Below are 8490 nucleotides of genomic sequence, written 5' to 3'. Positions count from 1 at the left end.
GAAAATAAAATAGAAGAGAAAAAAAACAAGAGAAGAGAGAGGAGAGGAGAAAAAAAGAGAAGAGAGAAGAAGAGAGGAGAGAGAGAAGATAAGATAAGAGAGGAGAAGAGGGAGAGAAGAGAGGAGAAGAGAAGAGAAGAGGGAGCTACACACAGCTGTCACAGGGTGGTGAGAGGAGGCTAGAGAGACAGTGCGCTTTGGACCTGCTCAGTCACCCCAGCGCTACAATAAGCATGTCGATCCCACCATCCCTGGCTATCCTGCGCCAGGCCCTCCCCCGGCGCACAAATGAGACAGACCTGCTCATTATAAACGAGGACAGGCACGCGTGAGGGAAATAGGGGAGGAACACAGTCAAAAATATCAGGACTCTCCCCCTTCTCCTTCCTTCCTTCTCTCTCTCTCTCTCTCTCTCTCTCTCTCTCTCTCTCTCTCTTCTCTCTCTCTCCTCTCTCTCTCTCTCTCTCTCTCTCTCTCTCTCTCTCTCTCTCCTCCTGTGGAAAGCTGGGGAGCAGTATAGTAGGGTGGAAGCATCTGGAAGATGACCTTTCCTCAGGCGCGCTGAGACAAATTAAAGCCAGACATCTGAGGGAGGGGAGACTGACGAGGCCTTCTCTCCAAGAGCGGCTCAACACCTCTGTATTTATGTCAACTTGGCACACATAAGACAGGTTACATTGGCCAGCGACTTTAACAACATACCGTCACTGTACTGTATGTTACACAACCAAAACAGCTGAACAGATCTTTCTAACAGATCGTCTGAATTAAAGATTGGGGAAATAAGGTTTGCTTCGCGCTGCAAACCTACACCATCTCAGCTAGCTCCGAGTGACGCAGAGACTGTCCCTGGACTGTGGGATATACACAACTACACACCAGATTACCTCAGCTATGGAACTATATAGATACACAACTACACACCAGAACCTCAGCTATGGAACTAATATAGATACACAACTACCACCAGCACCTCAGCTATGGAACTATATAGATACACAACTACACACCAGAACCTCAGCTATGGAACTAATAAGATACACAACTACACACCAGAACCTCAGCTATGGAACTAATATAGATACACAACTACACACCAGAACCTCAGCTATGGAACTAATATAGAACTACACACCAGAACCTCAGCTATGGAACTAATATAGAACTACACACCAGATTACCTCAGCTATGGAACTAATATAGATACACAACTACACACCAGATTACTTCAGCTATGGAACTAATATAGATACACAACTACACACCAGATTACTTCAGCTATGGAACTAATATAGATACACAACTACACACCAGATTGCCTGTATCAGTTCCGCAACCGTTCCTATTTCCGGGGTAGGCCTGATTGGCCGCGACAGGCACGTGACCCGCCGTGGCCACGCCCCGCGGCAGCCCCAGGACGCAGCAACGAGGCTGCTGTGTTTCACCGCCGCTTTCCGCCTTCAACGCCGCCCGCAGCAGCAAATTTGCGCGAGCGCAGGATTATTTCAGTGTGTATCATGCAATCATTTATCATTTAACATTTGAAAGGCATACATTGTTGTATGAAATAAAATAGTATAGAGACATATGTACAGCGTTCGATGCAGAATAGAAGTAACTGAGTTACCATACAATATACAATACGCTATAGTGCAAAGCAGAAATGGGATGAGGTACAATTTACAGTAAGGTGATACTATGCAATGTACTAATATACAATACGGCTCACTTTCCCACTTCAATGACAGAGCCGCTGTTTAATAATATTGTTGCGGCGGAGCTCCGTCGCGGCAGCATTATGTAGCAGTAATCCCCCCTTTTTTTACTATCGACAACTAGCTCAACTGGCAGCGCTGCCTTGCTGTGGATCCTCCGGTCCGTTGGTCACAAGTTTTTTTTTTTTTTAACATGCATTCTTTCGCCGGTTAAGTTTAGGCATGTTAACTTTAAGCATTACACCTTACTGTAAATTGTACCTCATCCCATTTCTGCTTTGCACTATAGCGTATTGTATATTGGTACATTGCATTGTATATTGTATGGTACAGTAACAGTCTCTGGAGCGCAACAGTAAGAAGCATTTGCACTGCAACTCCGAAACAATGCTTAAAGTTAACATGCCTAAACTTAACCGGCGAAAGAATGCACGTATAAAAAAAAAAAAAAAAAAAAAAAAAAAATGTAAGGGAATCGAACTTGTGACGAATTTGAGGATCCACAGCAAGGCAGCGCTGCCAGTTGAGCTAGTTGTCGATAGTAAAAAAAGGGGGGATTACTGCTACATAATGCTGCCGCGACGGAGCTCCGCCGCGACCATATTATTAAACAGCGGCTCTGTCATTGAAGTGGGAAAAGTGAGCCGTATTGTATATTAGTACATTGCATAGTATCACCTTACTGTAAATTGTACCTCATCCCATTTCTGCTTTGCACTATAGCGTATTGTATATTGTATGGTAACTCAGTTACTTCTATTCTGCATCGAACGCTGTACATATGTCTCTATACTATTTTATTTCATACAACAATGTATGCCTTTCAAATGTTAAATGATACTGTACTTCTGTATGACAACTATTAAAGAACTTGAACTTGATAAATGATTGCATGATACACACTGAAATAATCCTGCGCTCGCGCAAATTTCTCGTTGCCACGTCCTGGGGCTGCCGCGGGGGGTGACGTGCCTGTCGCGGCCAATCAGGCCTACCCCGGAAATAGGAACGGTTGCGGAACTGATACAGGCCACCAGATTACCTCAGCTATGGAACTAATATAGATACACAACTACACACCAGATTACTTCAGCTATGGAACTAATCGTTTTCATTTTAAAAGTGATTAGCCGTCCTGGGGAAACTCTGACAGTCGGACACCGCAGAAGCTAACATCCTGGCTGTTCTGGAGCTCGGGCTCAGCCTGATCATCCAGCACATCTGTTTCTGTGCACTCTGGCATAGATACACTTACCACCAGGGCCCATCTCAGTCAAGACCAACAGAAGCTTACATATCACAGATTGGCTAGACTAAATATAGCCCTGTCCCTGAGGTTTCAATGGAAAACACTTGGAATAGTCATTTTTTTTGCTGTGTCTTTATCACTGAGGAGGACCAAGAGGCAGAGAGTGTATTGCTTAATACATCTAAGTGCTAGGATTGGCTCGACACACACATAATCAACAGTGATTCTGGAGCAGACAAGAGAACCTGCTCGAGAACTTGCCTCGACTCGTGAAAAACGCCTGTGGACAAAATGGTGGTTTCTACACTATAAAATATGTTTCTGACAACATTTTTAGTGTTAGATTTGATATGATGTTGCTGAATCTTGAGTCATTTAATCTACAACTCCTAGTTTGACAGTTTTATAATAATAATAATAATTAATTTTATTTGTATAGTGCTTCTCAGGAACCCGAAGTCGCTGAACTTCTTTCGGCATTACAGGCTCGTACAGCTTTGTATGATAATTATCGTATTTGTAAGAAGGCGGCTCACATGTTACAAACACAGAAAAAGCCTGTTGAAAACAGGGATGAAACAGAGGGGTATAGAGGCAGCTAGAATGAGAAGATGATTGAAACAGTGAGGTATAGAGGCTGCTAGAATGAGAAGATGATTGAAACAGTGAGGTATAGAGGCAGCTAGAATGAGAAGATGATTGAAACAGTGAGGTATAGAGGCAGCTAGAATGAGAAGATGATTGAAACAGTGAGGTATAGAGGCTGCTAGAATGAGAACAGGATTGGAACAGTGAGGTATAGAGGCTGCTAGAAGGAGAACAGGATTGGAACAGTGAGGTATAGAAACTGCTAGAATGAGAACAGGACTGAAACTTAAAGGTATATAGAGGCTGCTAGAATGCATAATCTTAGTGTATTTTCCCAGCAAAAAACTTAAAAGACATGTTTAGGGGACCTCAAAGACCTATTTAACTTGTTGAAAGGGACTACAATATGGGACCTTTAACTGAACTGATTTTAATCCAAATGACTCATGCTTTTGGAAACCTCTGAATGTTACTGAGGCACGTTTGAATTAATCTATACGTGCTTTAGCCCAGGAGAAGATATGGTATGATTACACATCTCCTATTGAGCCATTATATTAGGTTCATGTTTCTTTACTTGCACATAATATAACACATATATACATATATATACAAACACATGCAGGCATGTATGGGTACTTGAAGCCCATTGCTTGAAGCATCAATCACATCAGCTGCAAAATAAAACCGCTAAGCCAGGAGAGCCATGGGACGGCAAAAACAGTAAGCATTAAGGCTTGTAGTTTGGTTCAGAATATTAGACGCCAAAACACAAAACACAACACGTACAAAACACAAAGGGTATGAGTGATTTCATGCTGATGGATTGTGTTGCGTCTCACTGAAGAGGTCATTCAAAGAAAATTATATTTTCTTACCTGAGGTGGAGAAGGAAAAGGGTCATCGTCAACAGGAGAGAAGGAGGGTGGGGGGAGAGAGAGAGAGGGAGGGAGAAAGAGAGAGGGGGAGAGAGAGAGATTCTAATTAGACAGAAGTTCAAAGAACACATTTCTTTCTTCTACTAGACCTCCTAAAGTGTCGTCGTCAAAGAGCCTTATTTTTCCACCGACAGTGGAACAGTGTTTTCCTCCCAGTCACCTTGTCCTCTACAGTGCATTTGGGGTGAGAGGTGAAGCTATTTAACAGCAGGATCATATATTAGAACAGGAGTTGTCAAACCTTTTTATACCACAACCCCATTTTATTTAGGAATGATTTTGGCGACCCACGTAATTTTCAACATAGAAATAAGGAATATCGAAATAAAAGCACATACGTTGTTGAACTTGATCATGCATATTTATTAGAAAATGAAATTACAGCACTATGTTAGCAATGAAATTTATGAATATTATCAACAAAAGCAACAGCATTGTTTCTGTATACACATTTATAAAACAAGGCATATTTAGCCAAAATGAAAAGAAAATGCGTTCCAGTTCTACTCTGAAAATCTGGCCATACACAGAGGTATGTTGATGTGAAGGGGACAAGCTTTCTCAGCGCAGCATTACAAAACACTGGGTACTCGTTCCGGACTGATGCAAGTGCCTGTGTTGTGAACTTGACTTTCAGTAGCTTGTCACACGAAAGATCATTGAGCGCTTCCTGCTCATACAGTGGCCTGCTGCGTCATGCGTAATGAACGGATCTTTGATCCAGTTGTCCAAATTGTCTGTGCTCTCTCTCCGAAATTGTTCAATGAGCCCTTCTAGTGGCTACAGATGATGGGCTTCAAATAATTTTGTGCAACATTCTGTTCCTACAAAAAGCCATCAAGCAGGAAATACCCCAAAATCTCTGTGCCACTAACGGAGTCTTAATCCAGCTCATTATCAGCACATTTCTCTGCCAATGGGTTGTTTTTGTCTGCAAGGAAAATCTGCGCTTCTTCTCTGAGTTAAAAAAGACCCGTAGTTTGAGAACCGCTGGTGTAGAATGTCACTTTTTGGATACCATTGAACAGACACAGGCACAATAAATGACACGTGGTTAAAGAACGTGTCAGTAGTTCATTATGTTGTATGTAAAACCCTGACCACTAGGCTGCGCTTCAGTCTCCAACGCGGCGGCCATATTTACGGTGGCCACGACTATTGACACAATAACATCGCAGCGTTTGTGATATCACAATGTATTGACCCTTGTTTTTTTTATCCACTTTTTATCCTTATTTTCTATTTTTCTCCCATCCCAATTTAGTATCGCCAATTCTTTTCCCTTCAATTCTCCCCCCCATATCTTGAACGTTGCTAGACTATGCCTCCCACTGGTCGGCTGTAGTGAGGATAGAAGCCTTGCATCACGTGTCCCCTCCGGTACACGAGGAGGCAGCCTGTCGCATCTTTTCACCTGACAGCGCGGTCTCTCAGTGGCGAGGAGTAATGCGTGGGAGGCTCACGCTGCCCCAGATACTTCTGTCTCTGCTGTACAGGCGTCACCCAACCGACCTGTAGGAGTCGCTGTCCACAATGTCCAATCCCCACCCATCGACTTTCCACCCGCTACCTCTGCCAATTGAGATAGTATGACGACTGGCCCAAGCCGCAGGCAATGCTGACTCCGGGAGTCGAGGCCGCAGCCTCTTGCATTGGTGACAAGCGCAATCTCCGCTACGCCACCCAGCCGCTATGTATTGACCCTTGTATTGTTGAAATGCATCGGCAAGTTTGCCATTTTCTGTTGAATATCGCCTAAAATACTCCGGCGGTGGTCTCTCCACATCTCCGAGTCTGACCACAAGACATTACAACATTACAGGCCAGAGCAGAAGTCAATGTAGAGGGCAACGGTATTGTCTGTAGTATAGATTATGCAGCAAGGAACGGCTGTTAGACCAGAGGAGGTTCTCTAAAGCCGTATTAGAGAGACCGCCACGGCGCTGGTGCGTCTCCGCAGGAGAAGCCTGGAGCCGGCGCTGAATACTGATGCGTCTGACTGATTGCCACGTCCGTGGGATCTCATTTGAAAGGTGGACAGTGATGAATGTCTTTCCTCCACTTACTGCCCGTCTGATGTATTATGCATCCGCGTCTGATCAGAGAGGCTGATGAGGCGTGGGGGGGGGGGACGGGGGGGGGGGGGACGGGCGAGGGGCGTCCATGTCCAACGCACCCTGACATTGGTTATATAAATGACTGCACCTCCATGCTTTCATTTCCCAGAGCACAGGTCACGCGAGGAGCTAATAGGGCCACCGCTAATAGGGGATGACTGACTCGGCTGGGGCCGCCCGCACATTTTGACGGGCCGCAAATTTGACAAAGTCTCTTAACACTAGCGGCTGAACCCAGCTCCCTGTCAGCCAGGTGTCTAATTGTCACGGACACAAACGCAGGCGGCGGCCAGGAGGACGGTGGTGCCCCGGCTGCCCCAGCGGTCACTCCGTGCGTGTATGTGTGTGTGTGTGTGTGTATGTGTGTGTGCGCGCGTGCGTGTGTGTGTGTGTGCATGCTCACTTCAAGTTGTTTGGCAGACGAGAGGCGAAAGGAAAAAAAGGACGTGTATTGTTACAACCTGTCAGCAATGAACCCATGATTTAGACTATTTGCTTTGATCCGTCGCTACCAGATAGCGTGTGCCGCCGCTGACACCGCGTTGCCAGAACGTGGGAAAAAAAACAGGAAGGAGTGAAACCCTGCTATTAGCTTGTCAGGGAGAGAGAAGCCCAGACCCTGCGCTGTTTTGTTCTCTCTCCAGGAAAACAAGCATTGGTAATTGTACCTCTTGCCGAGGGGAGCGGCGTAGGCTCGTTCTTTGTTTAAGTGTCCACCAGGAGTGCACTCTCTGACACATCAGCGGCTCCCGGGCGCTCCCATCAGCAGCACATTTTAATGTGCCGAAGCAATATTGACTGCGGCGGCGAGAAAAGAAAAAGAAAAAAGCAAAGCCCCGGCCCCCGCGGGCTAACCGTGGGCCCTAACGAGTTTACGGCCCTAATTGAGCCATTTTCACATCAGCGGCGTGTTTTGTCAGATCAGGAACTGCTCTCACACTCCAGGCTGTGATTTGCTCTCCGCCAGTCAGCCGCACAGCACCCGCATATCAACGCTGCACACCGGAGGGTCACTGTCGGTACAGAAAAACCCGTTCACACTAAAGCCCACACACTGACACACTGTACTCAGAGACAACATTATAGCAGAGAAAACATCTCCGGGAAACGCACGCAAACAGGACGTGCGGTCGTCTCTCTCTCTCTCACGCCTGATAAGACAGAGTGCAGGAGTACAAAAGAGGACGCGGTTGAGAGACGCTTTGCAAGGCTCGTCCGATCCTCATCCACTGTTTTTTGATGGGAACGTCTTTCACTTTTAACCATATCTGAAGTTTGGATTTTAAGCGCGGCGCTCATTTGTAAAATCTGCATGCTGATTATGCGGCAAGCAGCGGTGTTACCAGGCGAGAGAGAGAGAGAGAGAGAGAGAGAGAGAGAGAGAGAGAGAGAGAGAGAGAGAGAGAGAGAGAGAGAGAGAGAGAGAGCAAGAGGAGAGAGCAGAGCCATCTTTATCATTAGAAAACACACTTTGCGGTAAGACTTTGGGTGGAGGTTTACATACTCTGGCCGCCTTAATACACACTCAGTATGCAGAGGGGGCCTTTTTTGGCCTTATTAAAGTCGCGGTTAATAGGTGAAAAAATACTCGGGTGAAACGCGGGCCCTTCTCCAACGAGCCATTAATTAGCGCTGAAGGAGGTGAGCGGCGTGTTCGAAAGCGGAGATTCTTCATTAGTCATCCCAGCTGCACACGAGCCATACAGACACACAATTATCCCTCGCAGAGCCGGCCTGGCCGGGGCGGCGGCCTCCGTCATGCCGCGGTGTAGCCGTGAGGGCGGCGGCGTCACCCGGGTGACCACGGACGATCAGGGGACAAGCTAGTGTCCAAGTGTGGCGCCCCATCCCATCACCGCTCTGCCGGTTAAAACATGTCTCCT

This window comes from Notolepis coatsorum (genome assembly GCF_963971535.1).
Source record: "Notolepis coatsorum genome assembly, chromosome: 18".
Taxonomy (NCBI): domain Eukaryota; kingdom Metazoa; phylum Chordata; class Actinopteri; order Aulopiformes; family Paralepididae; genus Notolepis; species Notolepis coatsorum.
The sequence above is the reverse complement of the archived record's forward strand: the minus strand, read 5'-3'. Positions refer to the sequence as shown.